Consider the following 18429-nt stretch of genomic DNA (forward strand, 5'->3'; position numbering starts at 1 on the left):
AGAGAAGGAAACTCCACAACCTCCCTGGGCAACCTGTTACAGTGCTCTGTCACCCTCACCGTGGATAAGTTCTTTCGCATGTTGGTTGTTCTGTCCCCACAAACCACTGAAAAGAGGTTGGCCAAAATCCCTCTGTCTCCCACAATTCAGGTATTTATAAACATTGATAAGATCCCCTCTCAGTCTTCTTTTCTCTGGGTTGAACAGACTCAGGTCTCTCAGCCTTTCCTCATAGGGAAGAGTCTCCAGGCCCCATATTATCTTTGTTTCCCTCCGCTGGACTCTTTCCAGGAGATCCCTCTCTTTTTTGTACCAGGGAGCCCAGAACTGGACACAGTACCCCAAGTGAGGTCTGACCAGGGCAGACTAAAGGGGGAGGATCACCTCCCTTGACCTGCTGGCCACGCTCCTTTTAATGCACACCAGGATCCCATTGGCCTTCTTGGCCACCAGGGCACATTGATGGGACTGGTGCTTTACCTACACAGGGGTGCCTGTGAAATACGGCACTGTATCCATCCCTGGAAAACACATACTGGATTACAGGGTTTATACCTTAGCATTTTACCAGAAGGTATAATCATTCTTTCCTCACCTGAAGAGCTTAAATAAAGATGGCCTGACTTACTATTGCATTTCATTTAGTCCTTGGAGAAATTGTGTTCTCTGTTCTGAACCCACAGGGTGACTCCCTCAGACTGTGCTGCACAGGGGGTTATAAAAAGAAAGGTTGCCAATAGCAACTTGTTCTTCTGCTGGAACAAGCCAAAGTTATATGAAAAGACAGCTTAGAAATGGGGAGGCTGGGGAGAATGAATGGAAATTTTTGTTGGTGTTTTGAAAATACAGATGTAACAGCCTTATTTTGCAGGGTTTTTGAAGGGAAAATGAAAGTGAGCAAACCCTCCTACAGAAAATTGTATGGGATTGCATCCTGGCTAGCATCACACCTTGGCCACCAGCCTTCCTCGCAATGTCCAGGTCATCAGTCCTTCTGATGCTCTTGGCCACCTAAATGCTATCGTCATGAACCTCACGGTCAATGACCACCATTGATTGTTACAAAGCCTCTATGGGCTATGGCAGTGTGGTGGTACAGGGATGTGGGGGTGGCAATGTTTGTATGCTGGTGTCCTAGTGGATGCTGGGGACCATGTAAGAGTCTTGTTTGTCTGCGTGCAACTACTTTTAAGTCTTTTTAGAGCTGGTCTGCAGGGAAGAAGCTACATGAGGGAAAATGAGGGTGAGATCCATGGAAGCCAAAGGTAAAAGAGAATCATTGCCTTCCTGAGAAGTTGCATGTGTAAGTAGTGAGTCTTGTAATAGCTTATTCATGTTCCTAACCACGATGGAAGAAAAAATAGTGACAATGCAATTTTGAAAAACGCTGGTAAGAAAGATGGGATCAAGAGATGCTATTTCCTTATTTTCCTGTACTTTTCATGCTGAGCCACCAGATGGCGACGACAGACTGTCCACGGATCTGAACCTGTTCACCTGTTTATTTAACTTCTGTGACCTGAGACCGTAGCCTGACAGGACTGCTTTGCTTTCAAAGCAAGCAAAAAGAAATACATCTGTAAAATGAACATTGTAGGTTTGGTTCTGCTTTACACTGATACTTGCTTTATATCAGTCCAGCTACAGCATTTACAACTTGGGAACGTGAGGAATCAGGCCTGCTGAAGCTGGATGTGGGCAAAGATGTGCCTACATAATGCATTTAAATCCAGAAGAGTATTTGTTCATAGAGGCTGTAGTTGTGTTCTTCTCATAAGTTACAGCATCTGGTGTGACCAACTACACCGAAACATTAAATCTCATGCATTCAGTGTCAGAGAGTCTTCTCTTTCAATGCCATTCATTCTTCATTCAGGCACTAATAGTGCTATGGCATTCACTGAACAAAGAACATCACTGAAGCCTATTGTTTTTCTGAACTCTTAGAGCTGGTTTTAACACTGGTGGCTACTTAATTTGGGAATTATTGTCTAAGGAGCACCCAAGAATAGCAGCACATGAAGCTGAGATTCCCTGTGAGCTGTCAGATGTGTTCTTTGCATTTAGCTTTTGTTTTGCCTGGCTGCTGTGGGTTTTTCTCAGCTGGCAGGATTTGGGGAACATACAGAAAGACAACATTTTAATACCCTTGCTGCTCCAACAGATAATTTGAGTAGGCAGCCTGGGAGGGGCTATACATAGCAGAGACATACACGAAACAAAAGGAGTCCTAGTGACTAAATAACATTTGTTTATTTCCAGAGGAAATCTCTTTGTGTTAGTGGAGTTTCTCTGGAATTCCTACATGCAAAGAGGGGCAGCTTTCTAAATCTAACTGAATTTTGGTCCACTTTGAGAGTGTTGAACTAAAAGAACTGTAGGTTTTTATATGTTTCTTTAAACACCTTTTTTTTTTTTAAAAAAAAAAAAAAGCCTTCAAAGGAAATTTAAATACAAAAGAAAAACTTGCATGGGGGAGTGGATGACAAGAAAGGATGCTAGAGCTTCCCCCAAACTGGCTTGAAAGGTAGAATTGTGCAGGGTACAGTGAGTGTTTTTGTTGTTGTTGTTGTTGTTGTTGTTGTTGTTTTTTAATGGAAAAAAACAATTGAAACTTTTTTTTTGCAAGATTTGAGATTTAGGTAGTGACTGGGGAATCCTGCACATGTGTGGGCTGAGCAAGTGAGAAGCTAAGTGCCATCTTTTTCTTTTCTTCAGTCACCATATGATGTGGAGGAGCAAAGGGAAGGTTTCCTCCTTGTTGCAGAACTATTTCCCTACAGGTCAGTCTGATCACTCTCAGAAAGCTCCTGGCTTAGTGGGGTCTAGTGCCAACGAGGTTTCTGTGGGCTGATGGAAATCAAGTCACACCGGCTTAAATGGAAAATTACATTAGAGCACTGGGATCACTGGACCTCGTAGAAGGACAGTGTGCTCCTTAGCAGAATCTTGTTGGACTGTAAGCCTGTAGCTGAAGTGCAGCACCACAGGCTCTTCACTTGCTCTGTTGATGGAAAGGTGCAGAAAGGTGGTGGGTTGCAGTTCAAGTCAGCCGGTAGCATCCAGCATCTTAGTTAGCAAAAAGGAAGCTGTGGTGATGTAGCTTGATGTATCATGCAAGGAGGGAGCACAAAGTGAAAGCCACTTGCATGAGTCTCTCATACTTGCACCCTTTCTCTTACACACTGACTTAAAGAGAGTGCAAGAGGCTGAAGCAGGGTACAGTCTTGGATCTGCAAGCAGCTATTTTGGTTTTCTTACCCTAGGCTTTGATCTGGGGGACTGTTCTTCCAAAGGGATGTGGCTGTGAAGTTGGTTCCGAAGAACTGAGCTTGTCTCAGTTCTACCTTAACCAGCAGCCCACACATTTGGTACGCTGCATGGATGAGAAATCACAGGCCCACTTGTTTCCTTCCCACATATTTCATTCGCTGGTAGCTTTTCTGAAAGGCTTTACCATTGACTGCTTCCTGACCTACTTTATTTCACATGTGGAGACTGGGAAGGATTTCAGGAGTTCATTCTCTGCTGCAAGAAAATCCCAACAATACTATTTTTATTTTTGTCTTAGCAAAACAGAATATTACTCACATCCTAAGGCAAGGTCATAATTTGCCTTTGGTTTAGGTAATTTGAGTGAACACGACTATTAGAGCTTATGCTTTGAATATTAACTGCCAGTCCCGTGCTCTGGCGAAAGATGCTGCATCCCTGTACCTGCAGGATGTTTTGAGTCCAGCATGGGTACCCAAAGCTGCTGTGTTTCCCATCTGGAAGTGTTTGGTCTTGAATATCTAAGCTAATGTTAATTGCTGTGAGAGCTCTTGTCAGTTCCTACTGCCTATAAAAACAACAGCTAAAAGGAATTTCAGACAGCTGAGATTATAAAACTGGCCGTTGCTGCTGTGCAGCATCATGATTCATAATAATAATAAAAAAATGTTTTTATTCAAGTTAGCATTGCACCGTAGCAGTGTTAAAACCAGACTTCCTAGAATGTATATTGGGTAATTTATAGACCTCTACTAGCTGCTGTATGATAGACTTCTTCACTTTCTGTAGACAGATACATGGGAAAGACTGAACATGTTATATTGCTATTACTTAAGAGGGACACAGGCTATAGAGCACTGCAAGAACTGTAAATTACTTGTTAGAGTCCTCTTTGCTGCAACACCAGTTATTCTTAAAAAAGTGCATTTGCAATGGTGCTGTCTATGCAAGGCTTATATTATGAAATATCCTTCAGGGTGCTAAGTGCTTTGACTGGGGCTGGGAGAGATCTTTTTCTGTTAGATGAAGCACTCTAGCAAACTTCGTTATCTGCTGCTTCCCTGGGCTGTTGGGGTACTTCATCATTTCGGGAATGGAGCCGTTAGTAAGGCTGATGCTGTGGTGCCTAGACAGCCAGGGCTTTTACCAGAAGAAATGTTTGTGAAGCTCGGTTTGACCGTTGGTCCTGGCCCATTTCAGGTCTTGATCTTAGTGCCTCAGGATATGGTTGTGTAAGGACTGTACCCTTGGACCTTTTTGATGTGCTCAGCGCTGCATGGCAACAGAAGAGCTCAGCACTTATTTTTACCAGATGTTATACATGAGGAAATTCCATCTTGCATATTTGTTTTTTTTTAGAATAGAAACATCTTGAACTTTTATTATTATTACAGAAGATATCTGTTTATATTCCAGTGAGCAATGTTGGTGCTACTGCAGGGATCACATGAAAACGTCTCTGCCTTTACGTCCCTATCAGCTGTATCCTTTACAGTGTGTGTGCTCTTACATCTTATTGCTGCCTCTCATATGCCACACTGGGATGAGTGTCTGTAGAGAATGTTATCGAACAACTGCCACAGAAACCTGTGCTAAGGCTTTCATAAATGGCTAGTTATTACCAGTATTCAATTGGAGGGGAAGCAAAATACCTCATCTTTTTGTTGCTGTTGTTCATCCACTTTTGGCAAATCAGTTGTGTGAATGTTTTGTATCTGGAGATCCTGTCTGGCTCCAACTTTCTATGTGAACTAGAAAATGTTCCCCTGTGTGATTTTGGGTATTCATTCTTCTATAGAATAAAACACACTCAATTTTATTCAATTTTCAATTTCATTCACATAAATGTATAAAACCAGTCCTCAAATGAAAATTGTTATAGTGAAACAGATTTATTTTTTTTCTCACTTAATTCATACACTTACAACTATTTATACAGGACAGCACAGCAAAAGAAGAATGTTATCAAGCTAGAAAATAAAGACTGCTTCTGCAATGATAGCGATAGCATAGCAATTGTACCTATGAAGTTCTTATTGAATAACATAATTATTCATTGCAACCAAGGGAGGGGGCAGAAAATGATATGGGCATAGCTGAAAGGGTCTGTTGAGCAGCCTAAACCAGCAAGAGGTTGGCTAATCAGATTTGCTGCCTTGAATTTCACCCCAAAATAATTTAGAGAGTGCTTTTCTTAAAGGACTGCAGGGTCTTGTGTCTGTGTTGCCATAAAGAAATCCTTGTGGTGTTCCAGGCCCATGGGCAGGGGATGTGAATGGTGCTGGGGTTAGAGATGAGTGCTGCAGTCAGGTCAAGGAGCGTTGTATTGTTGCTTAGATTTGTTCTCTGATTAATGCGTGTGGTGGCTTTCTAACACACTGTAGGGCTGTGTGAGCCATGGATTCCTCAGTACATGAAAGATGAGAAATGAGCAGAAGGTGGAGACATCCCAAACCAGAATATTGTCCACTGTGCAGTGACATAGCATAATTTTCTTCTGTTACACAGCCTACACTACCCCGCCTACACCACTGCCTCACTCAGATAACCTAGCTCCCCCAGATCAGACTGTTTTATAAATGAGATCCTGTTCTGTTTGAGGTCAACTTAGGTTGAGGCAATTGCTTTCCAGTGACTCCATGTAGAAGTTACTTTTAGAGAACTTTATATCAGGAGGGCGAGGACTTGATCCCTTCATGGCTAAAATCTGTGGCCTAGATGTTTTAAAGAGCTTTGAACATCTTTATTATTTTTTTAAATGATTTTTTTTTTCCAGGAAAACAAAAGTCAAACAAAAATTCTGTTTATATTCATTCACTATCCTTGTTCCTATAGTGTCTGACCTCCTTTTAGTTAAAAATATGACTAAAGCCTGATGTGTGTGAGGCTCCCTATTTTCTCTCCTTGCAGGAATTTGCAGTTGCATACCTTATCCACCTGACCTTTTGATATTCCTGAGTGTTCTCTTTCTTCTCACACTGCCTTGGTCATTTCTGGTAGTAATGTTAGTATTATTGTAGCATTGCTGCAATAAAACCTGCCTTATTTATTTATTTATTTTGTGCCTTCATCCTTGTCTGGTCCTTTACATTTAATAGTTAAATATGAATTGATAAACCATTGATAAACCAATATAATAATAAACCAATATATATATATATATATAGTAATAAACCAAAATAAACCAATTGATAATCTCAAATTTGCTGCTTGGTACATCTTCCATAGTGAATTTCTGTTGACCATTGACCATGTATTCTGATGCCACACTTTCAGAGTACTTTTCATGATGACTTCCAGAACAATGGTATTCAGATAAGAAGCCATTGAATTGCAATTTCAAGTAACAGTGAATAACAGTGAACAGTGAACAACAGACAGATGATGTTTTGCTTCTAGATCAGGTGCCATCTATAGGAGATGAGTCAGTTGAATGGTCAGACGCTTCTCGTGTCCTGTTTGAATAACATTTACAGACTTAGTTCTGCTTTATTAAAGTCATTGACAAAACTAACTGTAATGAAAGTAAAGCTACACCTCTTTGTTTGAAACTTATTTTAGGATAGCTGCCAAAGCCTGCAGACTATATGAAGAAGTCTTATGATAGTGTGGTCTGATGCTACAGTATAGATTCAGCTTTAAATTTATATATCACACGCATTCATTTTCTTGAGTTGTTTTTAAATAATAATGGTGAAATAATTTGTTTCATTTACAATGAAACTTCCCTGTGCAGTGTTTGGAGCCTGAGAATTGCAGCTCTGTGTTGGGATAAGAGCCAAGAAGTGAAACTAGTAAGAAACAAATGAGCAATTCATCTGTAAGAGCACTACCGCTTCAAATGTACAATTGCATACTTGGAGTGAAGTCAGTTAGCTCTTGACAAACTAAGAATTTTTTTTTTTTTTTTTTTTTTGGGATTACAACACTACATTAGGAGATTTTCAAGTTTTCTTGTAGAGCGTAGTCTGAATGGGGTTGTCCCTCCCATAATTAAGGTTGCCTCGGATGGTTTATCTTAGATAAGAGTAGGATCAGATTTGATAGCTTTTTTAAAAGCAGGACTAACCACCTTTGCTCTCCAGGATTAATGTGTATGTCTTACGAGTAGTTTGAGTTTGAGGATTTTGTCACCAAGTCTCCATTACGATTAAAGCTGTCACTAACTGAAAGCCAGGTCAACCTCAAAAAGATTTTCAGTTACAGTCTATCATGCTGCAAATATCCCTTTCTTGCACGACACTTATACTGGTTGTTACAAGAGCCATCAGAACTGACTAGCAGGAGTGCTCTCAGTCCTTTGTGAACTTTGCAAAGATGTGCTTCCCTCTCTTCAGAAAGGGTAGCAAGAGCAGAGAAAATGTTCGCAGCGGACTGAGTTTGGGTTTTAGTGTTTTTCATCTCTGGAAGGTGGGGTGCACTGGCTGATAAGAGTTTGGGGACAGCAAAGTGCCTTTTTTTCTGACAAAATAGAGTGGAAAAATATCAATCAGCTTCCCTGGTGCCAAACTCTGGAGTTACCTGCTTTCTGTATTTCTGCTTTCCTCTGCTATTTTTATTTTTATGCCTTGGGAACTACAGTAAACAATGGACTTTTCATGCCTTTTTAAGTACTTCACCATTCAACACGATTTCTGCAAGAATTAAATAGAAATTAAGGGTTGAGTCACTGAGTCTTAGGCCATTTCAGGAAGCATCTTCATTCTGTAACATTTTTCCCTCAGTAGTCTTACTCAATGTAGTCTTATTCAAGGCAGTCTTATTCATTATTCAATGTCTTATTTTTTATTTATAAATTTCTTAAGCCCACCATGGTAACAGATGCTTGGCTTTTTTACAGAGAATTCTGAATTTTACATTTCTGTGGCCTTAATGAAGTGCCACGGTTTGTCCTCCTGCATCTCTAGTTTTCAGATACACACGTGGACTTGGCAGCAGACAATAGAATATAATTTTGTTCATGAGAGATCGAATATCTGATGTCTCTTTTCACTCATAGTTTGAACCTGGCACAGTCCTTTCCGCAGCAATGTCTGTTGCTGAAGGGCATGTCCAGAACTTTACTGCCACTTCGTTTAGTATAAACTGGATAATTTGAAGCAGGCATCCTAAGGCCTGGCTATCTCTTGTTCAGTTTAAAAAGGGTGTAAGGGAAAGACTTCAAAGTGAGAAGGGTTTCCACTGCATGTTTGACTGATGTTGTCAGACAGAGAGGGTAGAAATAGTATGAAAGTGGTGTGCTCACAGAAGTATGGGGAGCAGGACTGATGATGAACTTAGCTAAACCCAAGAAAGAGATGCTTATTTGACCTGACTATTGATATTTGGCATGCTGTGTGCGCCTTCTGCTACCGGAATGCCAAGGATGCTGTCCTGTTTTTTTGTTGTTGTTGTTGTTGTTGTTTGTTTGATTGATTGATTTTTGGAAGCCTAATTCATTATTGACGTTACTCTTTTTTCCTCTCATTGTGGCAAAAGGAATGGTCATCACATCCTTAGTACATCTGTGGGTGAATCTCTGCAACAACAAAGTGGTGCTGCAGCCAGCGCTGTTGGTGAAGCTTGCAGGGCTGCTGGAGACTGCAGCATCAATCTTGCATGCACAGGAAGTCACCAGACTTGCTGCATATTCACTGTGCAGCTACTCTCTGTGTGCTCAGTAGGTCTTGCACAGCTAGTAAGGGCTATTTTGTGCAGAGCTCCTTTCACATGAGGGGTCAGGGACTGACATGATCCATGACTGAAAACAGCACTGTCAATCTTCTACCCCAAAGCATGCAGGCTAACTGAAAGAGCTCAATAACCACTGGAGCTCAGGAGCCCTCACTTAGTCATCCCAGTGCCACGTATCTGCTGCAAACTGACAAGCCTGTAAAAATGCCTTGAGTATTTGTTTTTTCTGTTTACATAGATCTTAAGAGTCGGTTAGAAATCTTTTGGGATCTCGGAAGCTTTCTTTGGAAGAGGATCCCAATTCTTCCTTCAGTGTATCCATGAAATGAGCAAGCAGCTACCATCAGGCTTTCTTTTCCTCCCCTAAGGTTTGTATGGTCACTTTACAGGATTTTAGACACCTTGTGCATGGACAACTTGCAGTGCTTGTCTGGTTTGCTGACAGCACTTCCATAAACTGTGCATGCCTCTGTTTCCTTATCTGTTCTTCAGAACAGTCATCATATCATTATGGATCTTTGCAGAAAGACAGTTAACCCCTTTGCACCTCTTTAAAAGCAGCCAGAAGTAATTTCTGCTAATGCTCACTGAAATGCAACTGCTTTACTCCTGTATCTTAGAACAACATTATAAAATTCCTGTAATTAATAGCTTCCTCCGAAGAAACCTCCCTCTAATCAAATAGCATTACTGAAGCTTTGCAAAGGCATTTGCCCTTCCGCTCTGGAGCCCCCCCAGAATTTTTTTATTTTATTTTTTTTTCCCCTGGACACACCACCTTACAGCTAATGAAGACCTTGGGTATTCCAGGACAGGAAAGGTAAGCAGGTTCGTATTTCAAAGCTGCTCTATATAGCTCTAGTTAAACATACCATTTATGCACTTACCCTTTACAGATAGGGAGTGGAGACTTTCAGGTTTTTAATTGTGCATAGGTTCCTGTGTAATTCAAAGGTCTTTTCACAATTTCAGTTTATTTTTTAGAAACAGTATGACATATGATGATATCTGCATATCGTTTGTATGTCCTACTCTTTTGTATTCAATGTGAAAAAATCACCTACTAGTTTTCTGCTGTTTTGATTAATGCAAGAGAGATAGAAACTTTGTAAGTTGGTTGTTCAGAGCTACATACCGGCATCTAAACAAAGGGGTCTTAGGGGTTTAGGTTACCTACCAGTATTCTGTTCTCAAATATTCACCAGGACTTTCATAATCAACAAAACTAAAATTTCCTTATTTATTCCACTTTTCTCTTTTTTTCACTCAAAGCCTAAAATCCCAGTTAATGAGCTGCAGCCACCCAAGGGGAGCCATGCTGGGAGAGGAAGAAAGAGAGAACATACAAAGAAGGTTAAAACAACTTTTCTGAAACTACCTCATAACTTGGCTTGAATACCAGCTCTCAGCCCAGAGCATTCTGAAATTTGGGCTGGTATTTCATTCACTTGTGTATTTTGCAAAGTGGAGAAATCAGGGTTATGTTTGTTTGCTTGATTTTGGTTTTAATTTGTGTTTTGGCAGCCTTTGTGAATCAGCAATTTAAGCAGTTGCCTATCTTGGTTATGCCACTGCTCAAAGGTCCTCATGCAGATCTCAGAAGTCTACATTTGAAAATGAATAAATATCTATATTGTTTCCATTGCATTTAACATTTTTCACGTCAACGTAATATGCCAATGTAACAATAGGCCTGTTGTGCTAAATAGATGGCATTCCATGTTACTTTACTCAATTGTTTTGGCTATCTATTCACTCACTAACAAATAAAACCATGTGACACCATTTTAACATTTTCAGAATATATTGTAGTGAAACTCCAAAATCTAAGAGTTATTCTTAGCATAAACAAACCTTTATCCTGAAGTTAGAGAAAGTATTGAACTGCTGTGTCATCCAACCTATGAGATATGCCTATCTTCTTGTTTGCTGCAGAATATAGCCATCTAAAGTGGTTAATCTTTATAAGAGGCAGAAATTAATCAGACAAATCAAAATAAAGAAGCAAATCACGAGTCTGATGAGGTGCATCCTTAAAAATTAGGATGTTAGATTGAAGTTAATTAAATAATGATTTTTAAAAGGCACACAAGCAATATTTCTAGTAAATGTAACCTGATTTTTCATTCCTTTAACACCTGTTTTATTAGGATATATTTCTTTGATTAACAATGCTTATCATCTTACATATAACAAATACTGTTGGCTTTTTTCCTTTCCATATATTTTGAAGCAGAAAGCAATGTATGAGAAAAAGCTGGACAAGAAAAGGAAAATGCCTGAAGGGGGAGGGGGAGTGGAGGGGTGGGGGCTAGATGTTTTTACTCCTAAAGATTAGGAAAAAAATTACAATTGTTGCAAAACTTTCTTTGTTGAAATCATAATTTTCCAGATTTTTTTTTACACATTCCTTTTTGCCCACCTGAAAGTGAAAGTATTCCTGAAACAAACTACTTTTAAATTACATTTTAGGAAATGAAAGAGAAGAATAGAAACATTTCAAGTGGAAAAGGGAAGTAAATCCCCTATTGTAAAGATTTTTAATTTACTGTTGGTTTACTCTAGGCAGCCAAATTTCTTAAATATGGGACTTGAATATTTTCCTGAGCCCAATTCAGAGCATACTGAAGTCTATCAAGAGCCATGGGAGAAAGTGATAGTGGTGGGGAGAGGTGAAGTGGGAGATGAAATCTGAGACTTAGTTGAATACCCTTGAAGAATTTCAGCTATATTCACTGTAATTTACATTGCAAGACTGAATCTTGAATTTACTCTGAGGCTGTATAATTCCTCAGTATAGACTTTCCTTATTCTGCATAGAATCTACCCTTTGCAGGTGAATTTTAGGTTGTTTATTAGGAAGAACATTGAGCAACACTGCCTCAATGACTTCCTAAGCTAGAATTCATGACAACCAGTGAACATTGTTCAAAGAATTACTATGGTTTGTTTGTCCTTTTATTCCACTCTTTTGTTTGTAGCTGTTGGAGATAAAATCCTGGACTATGAGGACCCTTGAGCTGACCTGGTATTGCTGCTCTTAGGCAGTCTAATTATTGAGCTCATGAGTGAAGAACAGGAACAGACTATTCACAGAAAGGACATAATATCATTTCTGAAGGCTTTTAAGGGCAGATGACATAAATCTATGCAGCTTTTGGGAACAGAGTGTAGAGAGAATGACTAGGTAGGGATATGGGCTCTATCTTTCTATTGTGCTTGATAAATACCACGCTAAAAGTCAGGAAAATGTGCCAGGAAAATGGAAGAAGTGTGGTACTAGAAAAGAGCATATAGGTTAAACTGAAGCATTTTTTTTTGCAGTCACTTGTGCCAGTGACATACATGAATGATTCAGCAACTATGGATAATGTGATAACGGCAATGCCACTGTGGCATTGCATTTCTGTCACATCTGTCCGCTGCTCATGGCCCTTCTCCATATCAGAGAGAACAGGGAAGCCGTGTTTCCAGTTAGGCCGATAACGCTCTGTCAGGCAGGTAAGCTTCATCATCACTTACTGAATAAGCAGTAACATATTGATCATTCAGGAAACATCCCCCGTAGAGCTGCTTGCCCTGGAAAATCAATCCTTGACTAACTGGTGCATTTAGTAGAAGCAGAATCTACAATAAATCTTAACAGGCTTGCATTTCACTTTCTGTACTTTTAGGTGGGTATCTGCTTGTGTTTGTTATTTAGGATGCTCAAGCATTTGTTCTAAGTTTGTGATTTCATCTAAAAATACATATATACTAATGCTCTTTTCCTTAGATCTTCAATGACTTCAGATCTAAGCATCTTAGATTTTCAGTGGCCTCAGATTCTGGAAAAAATAGTATTTAAGTAGGTAATCTTCCCCTCTACCTCCAGGATACAATGAGGTGCAGAGAACTGCAAGTATCTTCCAGTGGCAAAGAGACAGGATGAGTATTAGGACAACTTTTTAATTGTAGGAGGACTGAAACATTGGAATAAGCTGTGTAAGGCACTGCAGAATACTTTTTCTTTCATAATACAGCATTCTTCTGTCCATTAGCAAAAATGCAGTTTGACATACATTGATGGAGCTAGTGGCTGATTGTACTTTACAGTCATCATTTAAGGGTCTAGATCAAATTGCTATGTTAATGAAATAAGTCACCAAGTGAACCAAAAAAATATAATATTATTGCAGCCTTACTGTTTTCCCAGAACTCATTCAGATGGATCTTGGCAGCTTAGAATTTTGATATCAGAAAAGCACATAAACAATTATTTAATTTTCTAATAGCATTCTTCCTCATAAGAATTTCAGTAGACATATATCTGGATCTTGTGCAGCAAAAATAAAATAAAATAAAATAATAATAAAAAAAATATTGCAAGCTAGAGAATTAACATGGGCATAATCAAAATCCCATGGCCTGACTGCAAAATCCAATTATCACAGAACCCTTCCTAGATTTGGTATCTGTGTAGCAAAAGAGAATCATTAGCTGGGACTCCATAGCCATGTTTTTTTTTACTCAATCAATGGAGATCTCTAAAGAGAAGAAAAATGGAATATATTGGAGATGCTGCAATTGCATTGCAGAGCCATAGAAAAATCTATGACTTAAACATCAAACAATGAATCTTCACCTGAAACATTTTTATATTTCCTGAAAGTGTTAGTTGGAAGTACATCAGAAGTCAGGCATGTTTAAGTGCCTTCTGAAGTAGAGAGGGCTCTGAACCCAACTGAAAGGGCAGACTTGATCATAAAAAATAGGGTTGGAAAGAAGCACATAAGGAAAGAATATAGGTATAGCTGAAGTGGATTTCTTTTCTAAAAGATCCAAGGTTTTTTTTTGATTTATAAGTATTTCTTATAAAGATTATAAAGATTATAAAGATTTCTTATAAGATTATAAGAAATCTTCTATGATGGAGGTTCCACCAACTTTGATTGGCAACTGTGTTTTATTGTCTGTATTGATAGAAAGCTTTTAATTTGTGATGCAGAATGAAATCTCAATTGCTGCAATTTTAACACACTAATACTGGTTTTATTCACAGTATGCATGGAGATTATCTTTCTCTTGCTACCTCTTACATATTTGAAAAGCCAGTATACGTCAATATACTAAAAAGTGAAAAAGTGAATATGCTCTAATCTTTTCTCTCTAATGAAAATAGTTAATAGTTCCTTTTTTTTTTTTTTTTTTTCTACTTTCTTCCAGTAAATGTTGATTGTCTTTTTTCTAGGCCTGTTCCCTGAACTTTCCAGTTGATACACATCCTTTCTGGATTGCCATGTGGAAAATTAAGAGACTTTACATACCAGAAATGTAAAGAGGTATCCTGGAAGAGATACAGCTGGTAGACTATAGTCTTTAGTTTGACAGAATGGAATGCTTCTAGACTTATGCCTATGGAAAACTGAAGTGCAGGCAGAGGTGAAGCTGTGCTTAATCAGTCAAACTGACTGTCGTTGAACTTCATCAAAATCTGACACCCCAGATAAGGTTGTCAGTCACTCCCAGATGATGTATCCATTACATTATGAATTCAGTATATCTGGAGTTGGGTTCTTCTGCACCACACCCTTCTGAAGCTGAGACTTCTGTGCTTTAGCAGACATTAACTGAAGTATGAATTAGCTGTCATTTTATTTTGAACAAGCTGTTAGCATCAATCAGTTGGATCATTGTGCTTGAGTATGGTTGACTGAGGTAGCTATTCTAACAGACAGATATCCTATTTGATTGGTAATACACCAATTTTATCATTGGTTCCCTTAAATTGCATTTGTTTTTTTGGATGAAATAAAACACCTATACGGAGCTCAACAGTGTAGGATTTTGCTGGGAAGTTAAAGCTTTCTCTGATGCTACTTAGAAACAGCTGGCATTTGCTTGTAAGTTTGCAAAAGAAAATATATTTTTTAATATGATATTGTGCTTACGAAATACTTATAAATCAAAAAAAAACAGTGTTTATTTGACAATGCGGATGTAGAACTGCATTTATTAACTTTTCTACATGAGTCTTTACTCTTTTACTCTGTAAACAATTAAGTACATAAGATTCAAAGGCTAAGGCAGACTTTACTAAATCATTGCCTTTCATGTAAAATAGCTATAAAAGACAGTTAAGCACATATTTCACCCAAAACAGAAGAAGATGTAATGACATTCAGTAGTTAGAAAAACCTTTTGAAGGGTATTTGCAGTAGGTGATATAAACTGAGGTTGAGAAAGGAACAAACTTGGAAGAAAGAATCAATCCAGATTTAGAAGCGTGAAGAATGGGTTAGAAGATTGCTGGAAAAGTGCTTGCTGTAAACAAGGAAACTCCCTTCATTTGTTTTCATCCCTCTTGTGTTCAAGAGGGTTCAGATGCTTATAAAACAGGAACAGTATCAAATGCATACTGTCACCTAGCTTTTTCACAATTTCTTATTCTGCCATATTTATCTTCAATTTATCTTCTCTTTCTGGTCAGGAAGATAACCCCGGTGCTAGAAACAAGGTGTATTGCCACAAAGATATGTTATGAGTTAGGACTCACATGTTGTAATCTGGAACAAATAGTGGACATGCGGTCAGACAATACAAAGATCATTATATCTTTGTTACTATAGAGAGAAGAAAAAAATATGATATCCCATTGAACACTTTTGTTTGAACAATGACTGCAAAATATCTAAGCAAGCTGAAAAGCACAGTTACAAAATTCTACTCTGTAATAATAATAAAGTTTAAACAGAGGGCCATTTGGCCAGAGATCAGGATGTCCCCGCTTACATGAACAGCTATGAGGATAGCTTAGTGTCTTACATTGATAGCTTAGTGTCTTACATTGTGCATTGTAGCACAAATAAATGGTTAGGTGTTAAAGCGTATCTTAACAGCAAAGCTAAGAAACCAAGTCTAATAAAACTGAAGAATTGTACTCTCAGAAAACAGATTGCCCTAGAAATGATGCAAGTCCTGGACATGCAGTGGAAATTCAACTAGCCAAAGTGTGATGCCAAAAGCTAAATACTGAGGAAAATAATCAGCTGTCTCTGAGCTGGTGGACGTCCTGTGGAGGTCTACAGCCATACCAAGGGCTGTAAAGATAAACTGGAAAAGCAATTTATGAGTGTTTAACTGGACTTGAACTTAAATTACAAAATCCTAAACACTAAGGATGTGAGCCAACAATTTGCCCTTGCCTCAAAGAAGGCTAATGGCATCCTGGGTAAAGCATAGCCAGCAGTTGATGGAAGAGATCCTTCCCCTTGGCTCATCCCCATGATGATTTCTGTGAGGCTTTAGTGCATAGTTCTGATGAGAAGAAAGACACCAGACTCTACACAGAATAAGGTGGAATATTTCTGAACACTTATGGATGGTAAAATAGGCGATACCCAGGGGGATTTTGCAGCTCATTGTGACCTCTGGCACACAATGTTCAAATTGAGCATAAGGAAGTATAAGAAAGCTTCAAAGATGGTGGAGGATCGTAGTTTTCATAGCAGATAATTTAGAGGTGAATTTGGGGCTGTATGCCTGTCTGATCTGAGGCTTTGTAGCAGTACTCTGTGGTGGGTTGCTGGCTTCTTCTAGGTCTCGAGGTCTGTTAATATTGATACATCAGAAAGGGGCAGGTTTGACATATTCACCTACTGCCTGCATAATTTTATTGCAAGCCCTTTGGAAATCAGTAGGATGCCCATTGACTCAGCACAGAACACTAAAGGCAGTACTTTACTGCAAAAAGTGGAAGGGCATGTTATCCATGTGGTGTGGATAACATTTATGAACAAAATAAACTGGTGTACTTGTAGATTGGCAGTGCATGGAGCTGAAAGCTGACAGCTTGAACTGGAATACAAAAAAAATAAAAATGTATTTGGATATTTGGATTCTGAATCAGAAGGAGAAGGGAAGATACTTTTACTAACAAAGAAATTTAAGGTTTCATGGAGTGCAGCCCTCCATAAACTTACACTATCAGAATTACATGTTTCCAATTAAAGAAAGTTTGGATTTTTTAAGGCATTTTTTCATTTTAGCAGTTTTGTTGTTCTTCCTATGCTGCTGCATGGGCTGAACAAATCACTGCTGGAACTGACTTGATGCATTTTCAGGTTTGAGGTCTCTGCTCAATCTTCCTGTTTTGGGCTAGCTGTGGTTTAAAAACCTTTTTATGCTAAGCAGTGCAATTGCTATTAATTTGGGGGGAGGTATTGATGCAAGAATATAAATTATTAAACAAAGAAATTACTTGCAACATTGAAAGTCTAAATTCCCCTGAGAGGGAGCATTGAACCAGACTGATGAATTCCTAGAGATGATTAATGATTGGAAATGAACTCTTCAGTCATCAGTCATGTGGGGAGGGTTTTGTGACTGGAGTCCCTGTAGCATATCCTTGAAACTGCTTAGAATGCTGCTCTTCCAGTCAAACGTGGGTGTAGACACAAGTGTGGTAATCCTGATGTCTTCTTTAAATGCTGAAGTAGAAAATAAAGGCATTTGTTGCTCAAGGACATAACCATACTCAGCAGGAGGATTGTCTCTTCCTTGTTTTCCGTATTTTGCAGAGGTGCAAGTGGTGCTGGCCTATAAGCTAACACAGTAATTATGAGGCTGCCATGCCAGCACAGACTGCAGTAACAGAAGTTTTGCAGAGGTAGAAACAAATTAATATCCCAAGTCTGCTATAATGTAGATGCTTCTATGCTGCTGCTTGTGGAGATCTAATGTGCTAAAAGGAGAGATAATATAATGAGTTTGCATATTCTCATATCAGTTTAGAGTTTCTGACACTGAAATATATTAAGTTGGTTTATGTTTTTACATGTGTCTTTCCTGCCTCCAATACTTTTTTGTTTGTTTGTTTGTTTGTTTTTTGTTTGTTTTTTGTTTTTGTTTTTTGTTCACAGCCCTGAATCTCTTCCTCCTTTCTAGCCCATGTACCTGTTGTGATTTCCCTGGAATCTACGGAAAACCGATCAGCATTCACAGTCACCCCTAGACCAGTTTGTTAGAAAGTGTGTTGATGAGGAATGGCTGATGAATTCCCAGCACCAGATGTTCTGTCCAACTGCTAACAGTTAAATGAGAACCATGCAAAAGTATACTGCTCAGTCATCATCATGTTCTAACAACATCTGGTTCATTTGCAGGTGCCCTCTGCTTCAGTAGCATTATATTAAACTCCATGCTTTATATTTTAGAGGTAACTGATGATTTTTGTGGGGAAAAATAGCTGCTTTTGTCAGTAAATGAGTCTACTGCTAAGTGTTGAAATAAAATGACTGGAAATATATGAGTTTATAAGCTGTTGTTTAGATTCCCAACTTCCAGGTGAGCCAGAAAGTTAAGTGGCTGTTTTCTGTCTAACTGAAGTTTTTCCTACACATTTTTTTAAATTATTCGTATGTTCTTACTTTTGATAATATTATTACTTCTGGAAATACAGTCACATGTTATTAATCTCCTCCTGATTGTGAAGTCTCATAGTTC

The 18429-nt window shown here is 38.8% G+C and overlaps 1 long non-coding RNA gene across 3 annotated transcripts; it reads left to right on the forward strand.

The window, feature by feature from the left end:
• The first annotated feature begins 2726 nt into the window (after positions 1 to 2726).
• Positions 2727 to 16790, forward strand: LOC118168610. 3 transcript variants are annotated; one of them, XR_004751682.1, is made up of 4 exons: positions 2727 to 2783; positions 10219 to 10299; positions 12284 to 12447; positions 14177 to 16790. It is a non-coding gene; the product is annotated as an uncharacterized LOC118168610 (long non-coding RNA). The 3 variants fall into 3 exon arrangements; XR_004751678.1 differs by lacking the exon at positions 2727 to 2783 and adding an exon at positions 8993 to 9314; XR_004751677.1 differs by lacking the exon at positions 2727 to 2783 and adding an exon at positions 9703 to 9766.
• The last annotated feature ends 1639 nt before the right edge of the window (positions 16791 to 18429 follow it).

This window comes from Oxyura jamaicensis, chromosome 1 (genome assembly GCF_011077185.1).
Source record: "Oxyura jamaicensis isolate SHBP4307 breed ruddy duck chromosome 1, BPBGC_Ojam_1.0, whole genome shotgun sequence".
Classification (NCBI taxonomy): domain Eukaryota; kingdom Metazoa; phylum Chordata; class Aves; order Anseriformes; family Anatidae; genus Oxyura; species Oxyura jamaicensis.